Source organism: Fringilla coelebs (assembly GCF_963513975.1).
Source record: "Fringilla coelebs genome assembly, chromosome: 1".
NCBI classification, from domain to species: Eukaryota; Metazoa; Chordata; class Aves; order Passeriformes; family Fringillidae; genus Fringilla; species Fringilla coelebs.
Window position 1 is genome coordinate 150397208 of NC_140028.1, and position 6553 is coordinate 150403760.

Below are 6553 nucleotides of genomic sequence, written 5' to 3' on the forward strand. Positions count from 1 at the left end.
AACTGCCAGCGTCTGTCCCCTCTTTAATGGGAATAGTTCTCTGAGGGGGAATTTAGGCAGCTGTGCCACATCTCCCTCTGTCTGGGGAGGTGAGTGGGTTGGACTCGCTTCGCCGTGAGTCATCACCATCTTGTTTCACTGCAGCTTCACCAATTTTCATTTGTTTATTTGTGTGTTCCAGGCATATCTGATTGATGATGTGGCCCTGGAGTCTCACTGCACCAAAGCTCCTCTCATCAAAGTTTTCCAGCAGAAAGGGGTGAGACCACAGGACAAAGCATCAACCACGCAGATGGAATTTGCAAAACTGAAGATGTTCTTCTTTTACCATTTATTCATACTCGGGTCAAACTGAGGCTTTCTGTTATTGTGAATATCAAGGATGATTATAAAATATAGGCCTGTAATAAAGTCCAAGATGAAATTCAGTCTTTCAGTATATTTACAGGTGAGAAAATAATCATAATGACTTTAAACAATGCCAAGATAACAAGGAATCTCTGAACTGGGAGTTATAATCAGCTAAGGCTTCACTTTAGGAAATTTTCCACAATCAAGGGAAAAATCACTTCAGACTTGGTCTAGATTTCAGTTTACTCAAATCCTGTTGAAGCTGAGGAGGTTATATTGTCCAAATTTCAGTTTACTCAGATCTGTTGAAGTTGGGGATGGTTACAGTGTCCAAATTTCATTTTACTCAAATCTATTGAAACTGGGGAGGTTATAGTGTCTAAATTTCAGTTTACTCAAATCCTGTTAAGTTGGGGAAGTTATAGTCAGTGCTGAAAGCCAAATGTCTGTTAAAACTATTTCCTCTTTGGGGACTTATTCAGGGCTTTCCTGAACTGGCTCAAAACTATTCCAGAGCACATAATTAGGATTGTGTGTTAGAGCAACCATTTGGACCCAGAGTCAAACATGACATTAAGAGTGAGCAGGATGAGTTTCATTGCCAGACAGTCTCAGTGCCACCCACATTGATTTCCAGGGAAATTTATCATGGTGGAGATCTTTTGGGTTGATGAAGATAACAACATCCAGCGCTGCCCAATGTGCCAGCTGTGCCTTTCATGCTGTTGAAAGTTTGCTCTATTCCTGGACAGCAAAAGAGCCCTGCAATAAAAACCAGTATTTACATGTGATTCTTCAGCTGTGGCCCCAAAAGCAAACACACTTCCTGTCAGGAGCCAGCCAGTAAATAGTGAAGTGTTATCAGAGTGCACCCCAGTTTGCATCTTCAGATAATCTTCCAACTTTACTGGAGCCACCAATCCTTCTCCACATAAAACACTGCTCCTTTACACAGCCTCTTTGTTGGGCTTCTGGGTGGGATTTGTTTGCTTAACACAGGCAAAAGACAACGTTATTTGAGATTCTACCTCGCAGCCCTGTGAACCTGGCAAACAGGGATCTGCAAGATCTGCAGCACATCTGTGCTTTACAGGGTGGGAAGATGAGGCTGTGCAAGATGTGAGTGCTGTGTCAAAAGTATTCTTTCATATGGTGGTGGTTTTGAGCTGTGGAGCACCATGTTATAGGTGTTAATTTGTCTCAGGTCTTTAACAATCACTGGGAGTTAAATCACGTCCAGCTATGGAAAGATGGAGATAATCCTGATGAAAACATCTGAAAGAGGTTATGTGAACCCACTTCAAAAGTACCTTGTTTCTGTCCTTCAGCAGCAGCAGAGTTCAGGGCTGACAAGTTCAGGTGTAGAAGCCCAGAGTGTAAATATCTGGGGGAGGGATTTCACTGGAATTCAGGGTTTTGTTGTATCCAGCTGTGATTAGGTCAGCAGAAAACACACGTGGGACCCACTTGCCCTGGCTCCTTTCCCCTGGGCAGTGCCCTGATCGGGGAGAGCTCAGTCAGGGCTGGTGAGGTGTCCCCAGAGGTGCCCTGTGCTCTGGCTTTGGCCAGGTACCAGGTCATTCCAGGCACTAAAGTCACAGAATGAATGGAAATCCTGATGCTGGAATGCTCCCAGACTTTGTGCTATTGGGAGTTTCAGAGACAACCTGAGAAGCAGGACCCTGAATTCAAAGCTGGTGCAGTTCTTCAGCTCTTTCTGAGGCTGACCCCTCTGTTTGCCCTTCAGTTTGGTTCGATTTTGGATTATTTGTTCAAGCTGTAAAACTTTTTAAGTGCAATGGTTATACAAACAATAACAACCTGAGCTGAAATTATCTGCTTGGACTGAATTCTGTTTTGAGTTGGAAACGGGAGCAGTGACCTGTGGGCTCTTGCAAAGAATGGTTATCAGTTTGAGATCCAATTGCTACTTTGATTTTGGTACATAATTAAAAATTAAAAACTATCCTAAATGTTTAACCCCTTATATTCTGTTCATCTCCAAAGCTTATCAAGACTTCCTCATTCATCCACTGTTTAAAAAATGGGGAAAATAAAGCCAGATCGCTTTAAAAGTCCATAAGTTTCATTAGAAGGATTTTAAAAAATCCTTTTTTTCCCTACTCAGTGTTCTATTACCAATCACATTATGTAGGCAACCTGAAGAATATTTACAGAGGCTAAGCAATAAAACCTTTACACGCTCTGTACCCGTGAACCCCTTTCACATTTATCTCATATCAGTGGTAACATTTGCATAGATATGCTATGGAGAACTTGAGGCAGCTCTTCAGGCACGTCCTCTGCGTGGGTTTTAATGAATTCTGTGTGGCAAAATATTTTTAATATCCCTGAGTGACTTCCAGTGTGAGGAATTTTGAAAGAATTCGAGATGGGACTTCTGAGTTGCTTTAGATAGTGTGATTTATTTTTCTTATCTTCTACATAGGCAGGAAGGGTGAGTTCAGCTCACATCTTCACTGCATGGCCCAGAAAGTCCCAGGACCTTCAGTTTCAAAACTTTTAAAGGATTTATTGACCAATAAAACACTGCCAACAAGGGTATTTATGCTTTTGACCCAATCTTTAAATATTTAGTCTTACAGACCCATGCTACAGTGTGAGCTTTCTTAGCCAATGTCATGACACACAAACCTACAGTACTGCACTCTAAAACTTCTCATTACCTTTGTGAATACTTTTTTTTTTTCTATATCCTAAACTCTAAAACTCTACACTTTCCTCTAGTTAGCTTAACCTGTCTCTGCTTTAAACTATAAATCCACATTGTCCCTTCTAGCACCTCAGTTTGGGAGCTTTTTCCAAGGTCTCAGATCAAATCCTGGGTTTAATTCTAAGCTTTGTCTTACAGGCCCAAAGTTCTGAGAGTTCCCTGAGTTTCAGATTCCAGCATTCCAGCTCTGTTGTTCAACATGGTCACAATGCTCAGGGCTTGACTTCTGGCTAAATAATTATTGGTGTGGCACACCCAGGAGCACCGGGAGTGTGCTGGCCAGGGAATCCTGCCAGGCTGGGCTCCAGCACTGCAGGAAAACTTCAAATCCTTTGGATTTGCACAGAAGATGGTTTGAGGAAGGCACAGGCTGGAGCTGAAGGGAAGCTAAGCCATCCTGAAGGCACTGCCAGCATTCCAATGCTGGCTCTAATCAGCTCACTATTTATATCCCCAGGCAATTATTCATCAGGAGCTGCATCAGCAGACAAAAAAGATTGATTGCAGTAGAGGAACCAGGGAAACCTCACACCAGCAGCATGAGAAAGGAATCCAGAGCAGGGCCCAGACTTAAGGGAGCACAGATTTCCTCCTCAGAAGAAGATGTATTTCACACAGTGAGGGAAGCAGTTCCTGGAGGATGAGCCTGTTTTGATCTGAGCAGTGAGACTCTGATCTCCCTTGGCTGCCAAGCCCCTCCAAGTTCTGTCTGTCCTCAGAAGTGCAGTGCTGTGTAGAAATGTCTCCAAAGATAATTTGGGAGGTTGTGAGTAGATCAGGCTTCAAGCATGAGGGAAGCATGCAGCTCCTGGCAATTAATTAATTAATAAATTAACTGCCTGATTAACTTGGGTACATCACCATGATGACGTGATCAGTTTTCCTCTTATAGCGTATCTTGTCTGCCAATATTTTAGATATCTCTGACTGGGTTTGAGGTGGTTCTTTGGTTTGGTTTTTTTATTTGTTTGTTTGTTTTGGTTTTTGGTTTGTTGGTTTTTTTTGGTTTTTTTTTTTGCCATTTCAAACCAGCTGTGATCACAGAATCCTGGAATAGCTTAGGATGGAGGAGACCTTGAAGTTCATCTCATTCCAACCTTCCAGGGGCAGGAACACCTTCCACTATCCCAGCTTGCTCCAAGACCCGTCCAGCCTGGCCTTGGACACTTGCAGGGATCCAGGGTCAGCCACAGCTGCTCTGGGAAATCTGAGGCCTTGTATTGGCTTCAGATCCTTTTATGGGTTCATTAGGGGTGAAATGTGAGACATCACAGAAGATCACAGGATAAATGTTTGTAAATCTCTAAAGGAACAAGCCTAAATCCTTTTATCAGAACACCACTTGAAAATATCACCCCTCCACAGCCAGCTAAAATCCATTTTACTAATGGAGTTTCATTTGTGCCCTCAAAGTTAATGGGATGTCCTAAAATAACCCAATAATTGGGGTTATTTCCTCAAGGGTTGAGCAGTAATGTGCTGTAACACACAAGCCTTGTAAATTTGTTACTGAGGAGTCTTCAATGATTTTGACACAAAAATGTGTTCAATTTTTAAAGAGATTAAATCAAAAGGGGTACAAATATTCTGAATCCTTCATATTTTACCAAATCCACATCCACCCCATGACCAGAGGCAACTCCTTGTCACACTCCAGCTCACCATCCTCACAGGGAAGATTTTCTTCCTAATACCCAGTGCAGGATGCAGTGGAGAAAAGGGGAGAATCTCCTCTGTCAGTTTGCTGGTCACTCTTTTTTTGCTGCAGCCCAGAATTCAGTCTGTGAATCCACATTTCTGAGCCACTTCCACCAACACTCAATTAATTTTCTTCAGGGCTGCTCTCAAATCATTCTGATAAATGCCTGGTGGTTGTGGGGCCATCTTCAAATCCCCATTGCCATGGGGATTAACTAAACCCTAACCTATACTTATCACACTATAAAACAACAAATAAAACCAAAAAATACCCCCCAAAAATGAATCAACAACTACCCCAATCACTAATTACCCCAACCAATACCCCAACTACTCAAATGATATTTAAACCAAAGAAAACCACCAATTTCGTGCAGTGGTTTTGGTTTTTAAGTTGAGGTTTTTGTTAAGTTTGAGATTTTTTTGGTTAATGTATTATTGAGTGTGGTGGGTTTAATGTTGGTTAATTGTTAGTGTATTTATTTTTTGTTGTGAGGTTGGATTAGGAGAAAGGTAAAGTAAGTTTAAAATTTTAAAGGGTATAAAGAAAAAATTATTTACAGTAATTAAAAAAAAGAGCAATAAGAATTAGAATAGAAATTTTAGAATATTTTTTTTCTCTTTATAACTTTTGTTTTTCTAATGATAATGAAAAGAAATAAAATTTAAAATTTTTGTAGTTTACTATTTTTAGAATAGATTTTAAAAAATTTATTTAGGGAGAGAAGTTTTTTTTGTAATGTTATGGAAATGTTTTTATAAGGGAACAAATAGGTTTTTTGTGGGTTTTTATTTTTTTTATGAATAGTAGTTGTTTCGGGAAACTTGTAATTGTGAAGATTTATTTTTTTTTATAAATTTTTAACAGTTGTGTTTCTGGGTTATGTTAATTTATGGGATATTGTTTTATTTTCCTCTGGATGACAGTGACAGTGAAGTGTCAGCCTGTAACATCTCTAGAGGTTGATATATCCAAAGACAGGGGTCCTCTAACTGTGCAGAACCATTTACTACACAGGTAACTGGAAATTTATGGGTCACCACTAATCACATTTAATTCCCATCAATCCCCAGTGAAACCACTGGAATCACTGAGACTTTTTTCAGAAATGGAATGAATTTCAAAAATACAGACACTTTTTCATCAAAACCCCTATAAAATCAATCTTCCACTTCAGAATATAGCCCTAAGGCTTGAAGATGACTGAAATTACTTAAATGCAGAAAGAATCTTTAATTACATGCTCATTTGAGAGGAGGGATGTAAGACTGTGTCCCTGGATTAATTTTTCTGACTGCTTTAGTAGCCTTTGTGTAGAACATTCTCCTCTGATGGTGGACTTGAGCCATACATCCAACATGGAAATTTGCCTTGTGCAGAGACTCCATTTCAATTAAAGCTGTCTGAGTAAAATTGAGATAAAATGAATGATGGATGAAATCATGATCCATCCTTTGAGCTGTCTGTGACAGTGACAAGCCTGTGACAGACCCTTCCAGTTAGGAAAGACTTGTGGGAGACACACACTAGGATGCTCCACGGAGAGGGACAGCTCTTCATGTGATGAACATGGCCTCAGGTCAGATTTTCAATGTCACAGGGAATTTTAGGACCATGTCCTGTGATTCCAGCATGAAGTGGGACAGGTCTGGTTTGGTTGGCAGCAGAAGGAGCCTTGAAGCTGTCAGCTCTGGGGTAATTTAATCACATGGGTGCTTTCTTCCTAACCCCCATTTCTTGGTTGTTTTATCTCTGGAGCAGAGAATGTA